Source organism: Hibiscus syriacus, unplaced genomic scaffold, assembly GCF_006381635.1.
Source record: "Hibiscus syriacus cultivar Baekdansim isolate YM2019G1 unplaced genomic scaffold, ASM638163v2 tig00110584_pilon, whole genome shotgun sequence".
NCBI lineage: Eukaryota > Viridiplantae > Streptophyta > Magnoliopsida > Malvales > Malvaceae > Hibiscus > Hibiscus syriacus.
The window spans coordinates 2,499,694-2,517,250 of NW_024062792.1; the positions used below are offsets into that span (position 1 = coordinate 2,499,694).

A 17,557-nucleotide genomic window follows, 5' to 3' on the forward strand; every position below is an offset into this window, starting at 1 on the left:
AATTCTCTTAAAGCATCCTTCCCTAGAATTTTTGGTCTGGTGTTTAAAAAATCTGGACAAATTTATGAGTTTGGGACTTGGGAGAACGGAGCTTGGGAATGGAAGACTGAGTTGAGGAGAGATCTTTTTTAATGGGAAAAAGTTCTTTGGTCGGATTTTTTACTGGTCCTAAGTAGAGCTATAAGTTTAGCTCTCGCTCTTGATAGATTGAAATGGGTAGGCTCTACTGATGGTAGGTATACACCCAAATCTTTTTGTTCTAAGGTGGCATCTGCTGGAAAAATGGAAGATTCAATTTGGAAAGTGGTTTGGTGTAAATTCGTCCCTCCAAAAGTTTCTGGTTTTGTATGGAAAGCAGAGCATCAAAGGTTGCCGGTTACCACAGAGCTGGAAAAGCGAGGAGTTCTTTGTACTGATAATTCTTTTTGTTCTTTCTGCAATCGAGTTCCCGAAACTATTAATCATGTCCTGTGTCACTGCGAGTGTGTCTGGCAGGTTTGGCAACGCTGGTGTTCTGTGTGGCATATTAGTATTGTGTTTCCTTTGAATGTTAAGGATTTGTTGTAGGTTTGGGTTTCCTAGAAAATCAAAAAGAAATTTCGTGCACTATGGACTCTCGGGTTCTTCGGTATGATCTGGAAAATCTGGTTGTGCAGAAATAAAATCAGGTTTAAGGGAAGATCTTATTCGGTTGATCAGATTTTCTATTTAGCTAAGGTTTAGATAGGTTTTTGGGCTAATTTGATTTGGTCGTCGATGATTTCGAGCGTTCAAGACTTTGTTCGTTGCACCGAATCCTTAGTGATTGGTTGTTGCTGAAAGGGTAGTAAATAATTGTAAAGATCATTGTTGTATGTTCTTTTGTTTTTGTCTCCTACATTTACTGATATTTGTGGGTGGACGTTAGCATAGCAGGTTCTGTTTCTTTGTTCCTTGGTTTGGAATCTGTTTTCCAGTAGCTTGGCGGTTGGTTCCTTAAGCAATTTTTGGTTCTTGTTTGTGATAGTTTTTCTTAGTTGCACGGGTTGGGAGTTGATAATCTGTTGTATTTTAATTTTGTTCATAGATTGCTACCACTTCAATGTATACTCTTTTTCCTCCAAATTAGGTCTTAAGAAGGTTTTTTAATGAGATTCTTGTTGTGGTGTACTTTGTCACTATCTTAATACAAAGTACCATTTTTTTAAAAAAAAGAAAAAGACATACCCTATATACTCATCTGTTCAAATTCAAATCTTTTAAGGAGAAATGACTTTTACTTTTATAATTGAGATTATTCGATGGGTTTGGGTGCTTAAATTATTGAATAGCACAATTTGGTGTTCTATGATGATTTTTTCACAGGCTTGAAAATATGCTTAAATTGATTAAAGAAATATGTTGTGTGATTGTAAAGATTTGATTGTGCTGTTGATCTCTAAATTTTTTGGAAATTTTGTAATTATATAGTGTTGTCGGCCAATGATTATGGTGAAACAAATTTAATCTTTGATTTGATGTTGCTTATGTAGCTAAGAAGGACTGTTATCAAATGGTGTAACTTGATATTGAATATTTATAAGGGCATTACATGTTGCGTTCATCATGAGATTTTTTTATATACAAGTAAAATTCAACATTAACATATATACAATTTTGAGATATTGATCAAGCTAATACATTGTAATATTAATTTTAAATTTTATTACATATAATTAAGGTAATCAAATTAATAATAAAGTATATAATATGTTTCGTTTTACTAAAAATAGATTTTGAAAATTATTTTCAGGAAAACTATCATTCAAACAATAAAAAATAATTTTCAGAATTAATTTTTCAAAAAATGTAATTCATTTTCTAGAATTCATTTTCAACCTATCAAAAAAATGTAATTCATTTTCTAGAATTTATTTTCAACCTATCAAACAGACTTTAAATGTCATTTTCTTTAACAAATCAATATCTTCTAATAAAATAATGATACATGCCAGTTATTTTATTTGTAAAGAATGCATATATATATGGAGGTGATAAGACCAAAATAAGAAATTATTATATAGTTCACAAAATTAATATTTTAAAATAAATTATATTTATTTTTTCAAAAAAAATATTTATTTTATGAAAATTCATTAATTATAACATAAATTATTATATTAATTAAAATATGTTTATTTAATAAAAAATATTTATTATTTGTTTTATATAACTAAGGATTAATGGATAAAAGTAGAAAGTTAATAATAATAAAAATATATTGATTATAATATAAATTATAAAATTTTATAATAATATATTTACAATATAAATGACATTTGTTTTTATAGTCTATATTCCATATTTTTTTCGTTCTTCTCATAAATCAAATAACAGTTCATGTTATCATCTTAGTAGATGATATTAATTTATTAAAAAATGACACGTGAACATAACGATTCAGAAGAGTTTAGATTTTTTTCTCTACAAGTCGTCTGTTACTTTTTTTTTTCATCTTTGCTAGCAGGCGACACCGTCAACCTTGGTTTCACACCCTTAATTTTTTATTTAATTATTTTGATTAATTAAATATTGAGGACCAGAGTGTTAGATTCTAAAACATTTGGGTTACTTTTTAAATTTTTAGACAGTTCAGGGACCTAACCTTGAATTTAATCATCTCTTAACTATAGAAAGAAAATAGATTTGTGGTTGTTGGGCGGTGAACCCATGGCTTATAAGTGAGGGAGCCTATGCCTCTACCATCTAAACCAAGTTCTTGTTTTAGATTAAATAACCATATAATCTTTTATAATTATATGGACTAGATTCGCTTTTCCACAAAACCCTTTCCTCCCGTCTAAAAGTCAAATCGTGCCCATAAACCTTTAAATTTCTCGTCATCGTCGAGCTCCAATTGTCATCATCTGACAAGTTCTGTTAACCACTGCCATCACCCTCATGATCGTCGTCAACCCTCGATCAAAGTCGTACCAATCACTCATCGTGAATTGTCATTGTTCGTCATGGAGAGCGTTATAAAGCTTCGTTCAAAAATAACTCAATGCCATTGTTTTTCTTCATCGTCGATCAGTTGTCCTTTTGCCTCACCATCAACACCATCATGCTCTCCTTATAGTTTTGCTTCTTCCGGTACCGGAGGTGTTGTCCTCATCATTGCCTTCGTAAGGGGTGAGCGACTTGGGGTTCACAAACTAAACTAGGCACGAGGTTTAGAACCGCAAGAGGTTCACACAAATTTGACGTCTTTCCGATGATTGGAGAACCCGAACGTGCGCTCACACGCCACCCCTGCTTGTGGGCATCATTTGCAAGCTAGGGGAGTCTACTGAACCAACTAAACCAGTCTGAACTGGTTGAATTGGTCTGAACCAAGCCTTTTAAGCCGAATTACGCCTGGGTGAGCCCTTGATCGTTAATTAGCCTTTGATTAAAAAAAAGTCATATTTTGTGTTTCCCGACATCTTGAGTATGTTTTTTTATGTATATTTTGCCAAATTTGAACTCTGTAAGTTATTTTTCAGTGTTTTACCTTTCGATTCGATATGTTTTCCCAATTAATTTTTTTGATGTAATTTGTTTTTCTATGTGTCTGAGATATTATTAGACGTCAAATTCAAGTCCGAGAGTGATCGAATGAAGTTTTTATGGCTGATCGATATAGCTAAAAAATCGAGGTAATATTTTACTATCCTATGTCTGGTTAATGATACATGTTGGTAAATGATCAATGAATGAATGAACGTGTTTTGGAATTGAGTTATGCATGATTATTTTAAACCCAGTCTAATTACGGTAAAATATTAGTAAATTGAATAAAACTAGGATAATTTATATAAGGAAACTAGTAGATCGATAAGAAATAAATTCCAAATTTAGTGATTAATCAATAAAATAATTAACCATAGAATCCTTAAATTCTAATATTTCTCATTAAAAGGTTTAATGTCAGAAAAGTTGGGATAAGAAACTACAAAATTACCCTAGAGAGATAAAAATTATATGAATTAACCCTAATATTAGAATTGACCCGAGGACACGTTTTTTACCCGATAAACTTATTGTTTCACCTGTTATATCTCAAACATGTTTATGAAAATTTTAGTAATCGGTTTTTTACCTCTTAGAGGGTAAAAGACTCAAAATTTCTAATTTCTTGATTAAACACTCGAAGACCAAATTACTAGAAATATTGCATACAATTAGATCAAATGAAATTATTTAATTATCTCTAATCTCTGAAAACACTAAAATAACATCGAGTACTGAAATGACCCAAATAACCTCATGTTTTAGAATAAGTGAATGTCCTTAGATAAAGATTATGGAGCACAACCCAAGCATGTTGGTCATTCTTGATGCTTTTGTGATATTTTAACCACTAGAGCGACCCATGGTAAAAATCTGAGAAAAATAAAATTTTATCAAACAAATTCAAAATTGTAAAAAAAATCGATATAATTATATAAATTTTAAAAACGTTTAGACGTTAAACAAAATTAAAAAAATATACAATATCAAAATAAATTTCAAACATTGATATAAAAATGAAATGTGACCTACATGGCCCCTCATTGATATCGATAATTGAACAATATCAAATCCTTTAACCTGAATTAGTAACTAAATGAGCTTTGGGGAAGCTCTATAAGACAAAACTACCAAAATATGCTAAAGGCCAAATAATTATATGGTAAAGCATAAAACATTATTGGTGATCCAGAAACATACAAGTTCTAGTGATGAGTTGAGGTTTATTAATTAATTCTTCATGTAATAGTTAAGAAACCTATAGCTCAGAGGAAACATTCAGAGAGACAAATTCAAGAGATTGAATTGGGATGTATAATATGTTCCAATAAAACAAGAAATTATTGTACATATAGTTTAAAAATAGTAGTAGTTTATTTTTAGGAAAAACATATAAAATCATAATAATACCTCCAACTGAACATCGATATGCAGTTCCCATGAACCGAATCCATAAGGACTTACCCTAGGCTCATTGAGCATAGGTGTCAACTTGAGGGGATACCTCAAGTCCATAAGGAATTACCAGTTTTATCGGAGTTGAACCTACAAAGACTCCAAAAACAGATCCCATATGTATCCCAATATAAATAAGATTGAATAGTAAACAATAAAATCATAAATCATGAGCCAGTAAAATATCGTAAAAGTGATAGCAATGTTTCTTTAAATTACATAACTACCCTCTACCCATACATCGAAATGCAATCCCCTAGAACTGAGTCTATAATGACTTACCCTATACTCAATGGGTATAAGAGCTAACCTAAGGAAAAACCCTGAGGCCTAAAAGACTACCCAAGGGTCACCTTAGGTCCATAAGGAATTACCAGCTTGATCGAAGCTGAACCTACATAACTCCATAATATGTTCCAAAGAGTACCCCCAATAAAACAATTTTAGATGGTAAACAATAGTATCAGGATTCCATAAATCATACATATTTATATATTTTTTAATAAAATCGGTAACAAGAGAACAAGTATCATGCAAACATAGTTCATAATCAATAAATTAGGAATAAGGATTTTAATAAGATATTTCATTCATAAGCCAAAACATTTAATCCAATCATATTTCAAAATATATAAAACATTTATATAATAGACTGACAAGCATTAGAGGATCTAGTTATTTTTCAAAGGCATTTGGTAATTTTCAAGAAGAGGACAAATTAATCAGATTTTAGAAATGAGGTCCCTATTAAAAAGGGTTCACTTACTAACAAATCTAATCAAACATTCAGAAAATGATGCTTCAGGACCATTAAAGATTCGGGTGCATCAGGAAGATATTCATGAACCTTTACATTAGAATTATTTAAGATTTAGATATAACAAGAGTGATTTCATTACTCATACCATTAGGGCCATTAGGGATTTTGAGTCAAATCGAACTAAATGGATCCTAGTGCTACGCTACTTGCTAATAATTCAAACTGAGATACTTAATGAATATTCACTTTTTAATGTTGACAATACTATAAGGTCGGATTGATCACCTTTAAAATTATCATTGAAAAGATATTGATGAGATGAACATATTCCAATGATATTTATTTTAATGTGACACCTCAAATCAGATTGAGTGACCCATATCAATCTGAGAGTGTTATATTTAGTGGTATTAGAGTCTAGTATTGAGTCTTTCTGGATAGGTCGATCTATTGTCTATCATAGAATGTTTGATCAGTACATGCCCCTAGATTATAGTCATACTTCTTTGAGTCATAACTCTGATGTCAAGTCATTTCTGTGTAACAAAAGTACCTTAGTATTTTATCCATTAAGGCTCAATCAGTGCAAAAAAAAACAATAATATCATTAACATTCATATATATTCTGAAAAACACCTCACGAGTAACATACGAGTTATTTGTTTGAGAATTATAACATGTCTCCCGATATGGATTTATTTTTCCCAAAATTTTCTATAATAATAAGCTCGTAGCCAAGTTTTAATAAGCAAAATTTCAAGATTAAGAACTGCTACCCAAGTGGATTGAAGAGCAGGGTAATTTGTCCAAGCTTTGACAAGGTGATCCCCTTAAAGTAGAGTAATCATAGTCCCACAGAAGCTACATGAGAGATAGAGGAATCAATGAAGAATCAATTTTTCGCATCTATTTGATTTAGGTAAAATTTGAAGACGAAATTTCCCCAAATTTAACCACCTCTATTAACTATAAGAAAAAATAAATTTGCGTTTATTGGGTGTTGAACCCATGACTGGTAATAATAAGGGAGCCCATGTGATCGCGTGTAAATATATAGTATTGTGGCACACAAACCTGTGAAGTATACACAATCGATGCAAGTAATATAGTAATGAGTGAGTATCATCTCTACATGGATTGGAGGGCTTTTAAAAGATTGCTACAACTAGTAATAGGTGTCACTAACTAATCCTAAGTGTCTAAGTCTAATGGTATAAACAAGGAAATATATGCAGTGGCAAATGGTATGAACATATGGAAAAATTTGTCGAGGAAAGAAAAGCGTGAACTGAAGTAAGCCGATAAATTTTGTCATGACAAGAAAAATATGCAATAATAAACAAACAAAAGTTGCTAAGGCTAAAATTTGTCAAAAAAAAAAATAAAAAATAGACTGGCAACCTCACACAATCATACTTCTAACGAAGCACTTAGGTTGGATTTCCTATGACGAGAAATTATTTTATGGCTAAGATGATCTAAGTACAATATGCCTATGTTGCCCGACATGATTTACTTAAGTGTTCCAAGAGTATCTCTAGCACGAAACTTGATAAACTATTGCTAATCAATACTACTCAGTGTGAATTGCAGCTCTTGGTTTGTCAAACTCTTGTAGCGGCAATGCCCCTCAGTGTAAACTGTAATACTAGCTTATCTACTCAAACATTTATCCTTCTTAGTCCAATGAAACCCTCTCCTTATATCTAAGGTGGATTAGAACCTCACCATCCCGGATTAGTTCCCTAGTTCACGTAGATCTAACCTAACTCTCTCAATATTATGTATAAACACCAAGAAAAACAACTATCTTTCAAAAGTTCTTACAAATACTAGGAATATTTTGCCAATGCACCAGACAATCTTTCAAAAGCTCTTACAGTGCTAAGGCAAAAGATTAAAACAGTAAACAAAACAATATTTAACAAAAACATACTTAATCATTCATTAACTGTAAAATAAAATATCATCCAAGCATTTCCAACACCAAATAAAACAATTTATATTGTGGCTAACGTCATCCCAAAAATATTCGTTAACTACAAGCCCTAACAAAATAACAAATGAATAACAAGGGGAAGAAACACTCCCAGATCAGAGCTCTACCATGACGTCAGACCACCACCAAGACTACTCTAGCGTGCTAGCCTCTCTCGAGGGCTTAGCCTCTGCTTCGGCAAAGCCTACCTATGGAGGACACCAAGGACGGATGAGAGGGGGAACGATGAAAGAGAGGACATCGCGGTCGCCTTTATCCAATCTTTTTGGTTATATGGTATATATTTCTCAAATTATGAGCATCATGTCATATTTATAGTGAGAAATATTTAGGGTTTAAATTCCCTAAATTTCCCTTGAATTTCTGATGAGTGTTCAGAATCGTTAATATATGTTCGTTATTTCTTCGATTTTGTGAAGTTATTGCTGCTTATTTGGTTGTGTTATGTCTATTTTCATGCAGGTCCTTACTTTCCAGAATTGGTGATAAAACGGGCGAATTCTGCATTTTTTTTATTATTTGGTCATGGCTGGAGACATGGGCACGACTCTGGGCACGACACGGTCTGACATGGCAGTTTCTAGAAGGTCCAGTCAGCGGCGGTTTCTAGGAGACTTCGTCTGCACGCCTTCTGGAAGATTGACGAGCAGAGTTGCATTAGGAGACTAGTTTAAGTTTGAATTTAAATTTAAAAACAATTATCTTTTGTATTATTTTATTATTTTCTTTGTTTATCCTTTAGGCTTTGAGAGGCTATAAATACCCACTTGGGGTAAGCCTAAAATCATCATTCAGAATACATTCTTCTTTTCTCTCTAGTTTTTATTAAATCTTTTCTTTTTACTTTTCAAGTTTTGCTTTCATAAGCCGAGAGCTGTCGCAATGATTCAATTCCAACGGGAGAATTGAAACGATCCCTTAATATCTTCGGAATATCTCTCTCAATCTCTGCGCTTATTTTTCACAAATCAAAACAGTTTTCAAAATCAAAGATTGACTTTGGTCAAGAGGTTGTTGCGATTAAAACGTGTGGGAGGAAGATTCGGCTTATAGAAAGCAATTCGACTTCCTGGGAACACACTTGGCGAGATAGCTTCGCCAAGAGGGAATTGAGATCGGAATTGACGGTTATAGAAACAACAATCCGAGTCGGTCGCCACGAACTTAAACGGTATTTGATCTACGACAATAGATGTTGTTAGAATCAATTACCGAAGCCGGAATCAAAGATTGCCTTGGGTATCCAGTATACAAGATAGAGTCACAAGGATAGCCCTTGTAGACAAAGTAACCGACGTGAATCCCGAAGAGAAAATCTTATTCGATGATCTAAGGAAATTGAGTCAAAGCGAAACTCGAGGCTATTTTTACAGTATTTATTTACAGTCTTTTTTATCTTATTTTTACTTCAATTGTTTTTATTTATTTAATCGCTTTTATTACCTTTATACCAAACCCCCCCTTTTTATTACTTTTCACGCCTGGCATAAATAAATCAGACAGAAATTTATAATTTTCTAAGTCCCTGTGGATTCGACCCTACTTCTCTACGCTACGAATTTTCCTTTAATTATTATCCGAGAAGAAGGAATTTATTTTGACATCGAAACGACAGTTGTCAAATTGGCGCCGTTGCCGGGGACTTCGCCAAAGTTACTAATTTTTGTTTGTTTTTTATTTATGACCAGGACTAATCCGGGCACATTAGTGGAGTACAACCCGGAGATCGAAGCTGAAGCTAGGAGACTCCACGCACAGAAACTTCGGGAAAGAAGGAGACAACAATCTTCACCTTCTTATTTTTACTTTAATTACTTTTATTTAATCACTTTATTATCTTTTACTAAAATCCCCCCATTTTTACTGTTTCACGCCTGGCATAAATAATTCAGACAGAAATTTATAATTTTCTAAGTCCCTGTGGAATCGACCCTTACTTCTCCTTGCTACGCATTTCCTTAATTTATTGATTGAGGATAAGGAATTATTTTGACAACAAAACGACAATTGTCAAATTCCCTTAAATTCCCCTTGAATTCATGCCCAATTTGTGAAAATAAGACAACTAGCAGTGGTCCCAAATTAGCAGCATGGGCAGGGGTTCACGTGAGGTGCATTGGACAGCTGGCTACGCGGCGTCAGTAATTGTTTCTTGTACTGTGTTAGGCTTGCAAGATAAAAATTACCGTCACAAAAGTTATTCCTCACGATCATTGTATTTAGTTTCTTTTGCCCCTGGAACAGAATTTGTCTAGGCAAATAAATTCTTCCTCGACCATTTCCTATCACATGTATCATCACAACCAACACACAATCCTTCTCATTAACATCATCAATTTAATCAAATAATCTTTGCCGAGGCAAAACTTATCCATCACATGCAGAAATGTCCTAAATGAAACTATATGCAACTAAAATGCTATGTCAATGGCTTTTATACAATCAATAACTTGAGTAAAAAGACCTAAAATATAGTCTTTTTACGGAGTTATCGCACCCCCAAACTTAAGATATTACTTGTTCTCAAGCAATTGGTAATGAGCAATAGAAAAATGAAATGCTATGGTAGAGTCTAAATCAAGACAATCAACTGGTTTAAAATTTCAGCCCTCAACAACAAGTTTGGCCTCAACATGATAGACTAACCGAAACGTCAAGTACCTTTCCCTAGGCTAGGATCATTTGTCAGTGTGCGTGCGTGATTGTATTTAGTATATGCTTAACGAATTTTGAAAGCTCTTAAGTAAGTTCTTTTGTTTTATCCATGCATAAAATTATTCATTAAGCATAGTGTCACTCCTATTTATTCAACACTTAATTTCATAGATTTTTTCTTTTTTTAACACTGTTACGAATGGAGTCAGCCCATCACACCTACCATCCTACACTCTAGGTGAAAGGGAGCATACTTTCCACCCCCGAGCTAGTAAGGTAGACTCATCCCGTAACTACTTTCATTCACTCATGTGCTATGGCTGCCATTTATTCAAGGGGATTTCTAGGTAATGTCATCGCGCAGAGGAGTGTCCCTCTATAATTATGTTGAGGCATTTATTCACAAGTCACTACAATTCAAAACATTAAGGAGTTTAACTTAGCCTTTCAAACATTGATATAGTAGTTTAGTTCATTACTAGAATTTTATTCTATGACGAGCAAAAGTTCTTTCACAAAACTTTTCTAAGTTCCTTAAACATAGAAGATATATAATCGTGTTTAAAGATTCATAAATAATCAAGTTCTAGGGTTCGTTCTATCCTCCTAAACTGTCATGTACAATAATTTCTAGCCATGAAATTTTTTTATCATTATCGGGCATCATCAACTTATTCCAAGTAACTAACCTGATCATAACTAATGTCATAACAAAAAAAAAAATCTACTAAGCAATATCAATGCAAATAACTGAGTATGAACAATACATCCCCCAGACTTGAGGGATACATTGTCCTCAATGCATGAAGACTAAACTAAAGATGAAATACAATGCAAGGTACCTTGACTAACATCTACTTTGATGGTGGAGGGGTTGTTTTGCACAGATTCCTTAAGTGGAGAAGTTCAAACGTGATTAGTTGTCCTCTTCAGGCGATGTTTGATCAGAGGTGTTCAATTTGCCCTGGCATTTATATAGATGGGTGGACATCATCAACAATGTCATCGTTTGTCCCAACACCAATTAAGTCTTCTTTTTAAGTGAGTGCAATATCCATAAGAGTTTTACCCTTATCCACGTGCTTGGGAGCTTGTTCTTATAAAAGAACTAATAGTAAAAGTAAATAAAGCAAATAAAACAAACACACAACAAAAAAATAATTTTACCATAATAAAAAAAAGAAAGAGGGTTGAAGGGATACAAACTCTAAACATCCTGATTTGATATGACAGTTTTGTCGTGTTCGATCGGAGCACCAGTATAGACCAAAATTCCCCCCACATATAACAGTTCCACCTTCAAAATATTTTCTCTAACATTTCATGTCTTACACATCTGAATTGTAAGACCTTTGCGGTAGTTCTCTCTCCTTTAAATTTCTCTCCGTATGAAGATGAATGTTAGTGGAATAATATCTCTTTTCGATCCTCTTTACTGTGGCAACTTTTAATCGTTTGGGTAGCAAATTCATTGAAGAGCTAGGGGTCATCCTAATGACAGTAGCTCACATCGTGTATGACCTTGTTCTTTCCCTAACTATTCAAGTAAGGAAACAAATTACCACTAATGAGAAAATTGACAATGTAAGTATACCACGAAAATACCGCGACAAATAATATTTTCTCATCAGGGAATTTTTCCTTAATCTCTATTTCATTCCTTAATATTTTTCATAACTTCTAGTCTACACAGGTAAGAAACTACTTGGGGTTTAGGATAAGTAAATTTAATGAAATCCAAAGGTTCAAATTCCGTACATGGTCTAGCTATGATTAAACTAGATTGACTCATCTCTTTTGAAATATCCTCGAGTTCCTATTCGTCTTCTTCATCGAGCTTCAAGTGATCATCAGTGCATAAAAATTTACTACAGCAAAATTTTTCAGCTTTCTCTTCCATCATAAATTCCACATCTTGAAACGATTGACACGATTGACACTCCCTAGAATCATCAACATATTTGACAGTGTTGACGACATTGAAAGTTACCCTTTGCTCATTCACTCCTGTTGGTGTGATTTATCTTTTTTTGTGGTAACATTTTTCTTGTCTTCATTAGTTGCACTCTTCGAAATCTCATTCGTGTTCTCTATGGAATGTGAGTCTTTTAGCATCTCCGAATCTTCATGCATAATTTTATGGCTAGGTTCTTCGAGCGTCTCCCCCCAAACTTAGCTTCTTTGTAGATATAGGTACTACTCCTTAAGGTGAATGCACTATAATACTCATTGCCCTGAGCCTTAGTGACTTCAGTATCACTAGGTAGAATGCCATGTGGGCGAGAATGTAATATCGTGGCAATTTGGCCCACTTGGTTCTCCAACGCTCTCAAATATGAGCTATGACTTTGCAATAAAGTTGTTTGGCTTTGTAACAGAGTGCCTTGGTTATTGATTATTGATGAATATTCATTTAGTAGGGCCTTTGTTGAAGCCATAAAATCTTTTTTTTGAGGCCATAAATTCTTGCAGTAAAGCTTCAAGAAAGCTAAAATTTGAGGAAGATGTTGAACCTTGTTAATATTTTTCTAGTGCATCTATTGATGCTGAAAATTTAGAGGTTCGAAAATATTTTGATGTGGCCTATTAAGGTTGCTTGCATGGTTTTTGTTGGTCCCTTGATTACCCCAAGAAAAACTTGGATACTGACTCCATCTAAGGTTGTAGGTATTAGAGTAGGGGTTCTTGTTGTATTGAAATTGCCCACGAAATCGTTAGACTCCTAATTTTCTAGTCATTCACTTTCATGATGGTTATCGTGGAAAAAAATGAATGTTGAGCTATTACCTTGACTTCCTTCACCTTGCTGGAACGCTGTAAATTTTTTAACATATTTGTTATGGCAAAAAGTTGGGCAGACACTAAATCCTTGGCGTCAAGTTCAAACACCCCAGACACTTTCCTTTCAGTTCCAAGCCTTGTAGATAGAAATCTATAATCGTTGTTGACTATCCTTTCAAGGATATCAAAGGCTTTCTTCAGGTGATTTGTCAAGTAGAGTACCATTCGTCGAGGCATCCAACATCATGTGAATGGATGCGTTGACTCCATTGTAGAACATCACAACTTGAGTCCAGTCATGGAATTCATGATTGGTGCACTTGCGAAGAAAACTTTTGTATCGGTCTCAACACTTATACATAAACTCTTCATCGCCTTGGTGAAAAGATTTTATGACATTCCTAAGATGTTTGTTCATGTTGGGTGGATTATGCCATTGCAAAACGGTTTTGCACAAGTCTACCCAAAACCTTATCCAGCCGGAAGATACTCCATTAAGTCATGCCCATGCGTGATCTTTCAAAGAATATGGAAATAACTTCAATTTAAACACATCCTCATGCACACCTTTTTGTCAATTGAAGTCACATACCTTCAAAAATGCTCGAACATGTTGCCTTGCATCCTCATGAGGAGTACCACCAAACTATCCAATCAAGTCCAACATATCACATAATCAGTTTGAGCTCGAAGTATGATTCCTGAATCTTGGGAGCTACAAAAGCAGGTTTTAGGTCGTCCAATATGGGAGCTAAGTGATCTCTAATAGTTTGTGGTCTTGCAACATTTTTTGTATTTTAATTTTTCGCGACATTTAATTCTTCAAGTTACTCCACTTCATTTTGAACTTCTTATATAGTTTTTTATGCTCCTTGAACACATCTTCTTTGACATAAAATTTTTTCGATCTCAGGTTCAAATTGAGATAATGGTTCATTGGAACTTCTACAAGTCATGCAACAACACAACACCTGAAAAGGGTAAACAAAAATAGTGTATAAATCAATAAAGAAAATAATAAAGAAACAAGAAAATGGTATAAAAACACTAATTGCCAATCCACGGCAACCGCACCAAAAACTTGATCGAGTGTAAATTTATAGTGTTGTGGCACGTAAACCTGTGCAAGTATACACAATCGATACAAGTAAAATAGTAGTGATTGAGTATTATCTCCACATGGATTGGAGGGCTTTTAAAAGATTGCTACATCTAGGAATATGTGTTTATCTAAGTCTAATGATATAAACAAGGAAAATATACAGTGACAAATGATATGAACAGATGGAAAAAGTTTACCGAGGCAAGAAAAACATGAAGTGAAGTAAGAAGATGAATTTTTTTGTGGCCCAAAAAATATGCAATAGTAAACAAACAAAAGTTGTGAAGGCTAAAATTTATTAAAAAAATGGAAATAGACTAACAACCTCACACAATAAAACTTCTAATGAAGCACTTGGGTTGGATTTGCTACGGCAATAAATTATTCTATGGCTAGGATGATCTAAGTACACTATGCATATGTTACCCGACAGGATTTACTAAAGTTTTCCAAGAGTATCCCTAGCACAGAACATGATAAACTATTGCTACGACAATACTACTCAGCGTGAACTGCAACCCTTGGTTTGTCAAACTGTTGTTGTGACAATCCCCTCAATGTAAATTGCAGTGCTAGTATGTAATATGAACTTCAGCTAGGAATATATATCACTAACTAATCCTAAGTATCTAAGTCTAATGATATAAACAAGGAAAATAAATAGTATCAAATGGTATGAACAGATGGAAAATGTCACCGAGGCAAGTAAAACGTGAAGTGAAGTAAGCAGATAAATTTTGTCGTGGCAAGAAAAATATGCAATAGTAAACAAACAAAAGTTTTGAAGGCTAAAATTTATAAAAAAAAAATGGAAATAGACTGACAACCTCACAAAATCCGACTTTTAATGAAGCACTTAGGTTTGATTTGCTACGGCGAGAAATTATTATATGGTTAGGATGATCTATGTACACTATGCATATGTTACCCGACATGATTTACTAAAGTTTTCCAAGAGTATCTCTAGCACATAACAAGATAAACTATTACTGCGACAATACTACTCAGCGTGAACTGCAACCCTTGGTTTGGCAAAACAGTAAACAAAACAACATTTAACAAAACATACTTAATTATTCATTAACCGTAAAATAAAATATAATCCAAGCATTTCCAACACCATATAAAACAACTTATGGTGTGGCTAACATTCTCAAAAAATATTCGTTAAGTACAAGCCCTAAAAAATAAGAAATAAAGAAAAACATGAAGAAAAACTCACATATCAGAGATCTGTCGTGACGTCAGACCACCACTAAGACTGATCTAGCGCGCTAGCCTCTCTCGAGGGCCTAGCCGCTGCTTCGACGAAGTCTGGCTATGGAGAGCACCAAGGACAGACGATAGGGGGAAAGATGGAAAAGTGGATGTCGCATCCATTTTTATCCAAGATTTTTGGGTATGTGGTATATATTTCGCAAATGGTGGGCATCATGTCCTATTTATAATGGGGACGTTTTAGGGTTTAGTGCCCTTGAAATTCCCCAAATTTCCCTTGAATTCATGTCCAATTCATGAAAACAAGACGGCTGACTATGGTCCCAAATTAGAAGTAGGGGCAAGGGTTCACGTGAGGTGCATTAGACAGCTAGCTATGCGACGTCGGCAATTTTATCTCGTACTACGTCATGCTTACAAAATAAAAATTGTCGCGGCAAAAGTTATTCCTCACGGTCATCATTTTCTGTTCTTTTAGCCCTAACACAAAATTTGTCTTGACAAATAAATTATTCCTCGGTCATTTCATATCACCTGGATCATCACAGCCAACACACAACCCTTCTCATCAGTAGTATCAGTTTAATCAAATAAACTTTTTCGAGGCAAAACTTATCCACTACATGCAGAAATGTCCTAAATGAAACTATATGCAACTAAATTTCTATGTCAATGGCTTTTAGACAATCAATAACTTGAGTAAAAAGACCTAAAATATAGTCTTTTTACGTAGTTATCACCGTGCCTCCACCATCATATCATCTTTTATAATTATATGGACTAGATTTATTTTTCCATAAAACCCTTTCCTCCTCATCAGAAATTCAAATCGTACCCACAAACCTTTAAACTTCCTGTCATCGTCGAGCTCAAATTTGTATTGTCTAACTAGTCGTGTTGAGCACTGTTATCACCTTCATAATCATCATCGACCCTCGATCAAAACTGTATCGATCACTCACCGTAAATCACCTTCATTCACCATGGAGAACATTATAAAGATTTCTCAGAAAATAACTCACTGCCACTGTTTTTATTTTATTTGTTATCGATTAGTCATCAATTTATCTCATTATCAGTGTCATCTTGCTCCCCTTGTAGTTTTGTTTCTTTTGGTATTAGAGGTGTTGTCTTCGTCATCGTCATCATCATGAAGGATGAGTGACGAGGAGTTTCAGCTGTTTACGAGACCATATTTTCGTCGTTCACCATCACAAACCAAGTTTGGAACGAGGTTTAAAATCGTACGATTTTTTAATCTAGAAAATTTTGCATTGTTTGGATGACTAGAGACACCGCACGTGCCCCACATGTCACCCTTGTGCGTGGGATTATCTACAACCAGGAACCGTTTGAACTTATTTGAACCAGCTGGATCAGTCTGATTCAATCCGTTTGAATTGAGTTGAGCCGCGTCTAGGTGAGGCATTAACCGTTGACCTATGTTGATCGTTGATCGGAGTTGAATGTTTATCAACGTTGATTTTTTTTTTGAAAAGTCTTATTTTGAATTTTTCAACGTCCTAAGTCCATTTCATCTTTTCACCTACTAATTCGATTTGTTTTTCACGATTAAGTTTTGTTTATAATGTGATTTGTTTTAATATGTATATGGGATTTTATTAGACATCAAATTCAAGTTTGAGAGTGATCGAATAAAGTTTTTATGGTTGACCAATATAGCTCAGAAACCGATGTAATACTTTACTAAGTTATGCATGATTTGATGTACATGTTGGTGAGTGGTTAATGCATGGATGAATGTGTTTAAAAATTGAGTTACGAATGATTATTTTAAATTCAATCTAATTATAGTAAAATATTAGTAACATGAATAAGACTCGGATGACTCGTATAAGTAAACTAATATATCGATAAGAAATAATTTTCAAGTTCAATGATTAATCGATAAAGTAATTAACCACAAAATTATTAAATTCCTATATTTCTCGTTAGAAATTTTAATGTCAGAAGGATTGGAATAAAAAATTACTAAATTACCTCGGAGATGTAAAAATGACTTGAATTGACTCTAATAGTGAAATTGTCTTGAATACTCATTTTTTATTTGATAAAC

General features: G+C 33.9%; 1 pseudogene; it reads left to right on the forward strand.

Annotated features, from left to right (window-relative positions):
* The first annotated feature begins 282 nt into the window (after positions 1 to 282).
* LOC120133681 overlaps positions 283 to 17,557 on the forward strand; it is a 29,891-nt pseudogene continuing 12,616 nt past the window's right edge.